Below are 1,214 nucleotides of genomic sequence, written 5' to 3' on the forward strand. Positions count from 1 at the left end.
AATAATAGTACAAATTATGACTTACTTTCTATTGTGACAAAAATAACAGTTGATGGATAATAATAAAAGGACAATGAAATAAATGATAAAATAGGACACATTATGACTTACTGTCTATGTGTGATGAATACAATAGTTTAATTGATATCAGAGAGAAAAGATTAAAAATTTTAAATTAAAGTATAAAAATTGTAAATAAAAGTATTAATATACTTACAATCTATTGTGTGACAAAGATAACGTTGACAGATATCAGTAAGAGAATGATAAATTAAACAATAAACATATATAACAGTACACGTTATGACTTACTGGCTATGTCAAGAAGTAACAGTTTAATTATTGTTGATTGATAATCAGAGAGAATGACAAATTAAAACATACAAATCCTACTAAAATAATACACATAATGACTTACTTGCTATTGTGTGACAAAAATGATTTTAATTATTGTTGATTGATATCATAAAAAAATAATAAGTTAAAATAGTACATATTATCACTTACTCCCTATTGTGTGATAAAGATACCAGTTTGATTATTGGACAAATGAAAGATAAATATAAATAATAGCAAACATTATGACTTACATTCTATTGTGTGACCAAGACAACAGTTTAATTATTGTTGATTGATATCAGAGAGAAAGACAAAATGTAGATAATAGTACACATTATGACTTACCCACTATTGTGTACAGTTAATAGATATTGGTAAGAGAATGGTAAATTTAAAGATAAAATATATAAATTGTACACATAATGACTTACTGTCTATTGCATGACCAAGACAAGAGTTTTATTATTGTTAGTGAGAAAGAGAGATTAAAAATAAAATGTAAAATTAATAATACCACATAAGTGGTTTTTTGAGGGAATTATATTTTGTGAAATCTACTAAAATTCTAATTCGCAAAATTTTAATTTTGCGAATTCTACTACATGTGCCATGCGAGTACTGTATTAAATTTATTAATTTTTGCAAATTTTATTTTTGCAAATCAGAAAGGAATCCACTAAATTTGCAAAATTTGCAACCCTAAAAAACCACTTATACAGTAGTACTTATTATATGACTTACCCACTATTTGTGTGACCATAACACAAGACAACAGATTAATTATTGTTGATTGATATCAGAGAGAATGACAGATTAAAAGATAAAATGTAAATAATTGTACACATTATGGCTTACGTCCTATTGTGTGACCAAGA

The sequence above is a fragment of the Amphimedon queenslandica genome, unplaced genomic scaffold (genome assembly GCF_000090795.2).
Source record: "Amphimedon queenslandica unplaced genomic scaffold, v1.1 AMPQUscaffold_12720, whole genome shotgun sequence".
Classification (NCBI taxonomy): domain Eukaryota; kingdom Metazoa; phylum Porifera; class Demospongiae; order Haplosclerida; family Niphatidae; genus Amphimedon; species Amphimedon queenslandica.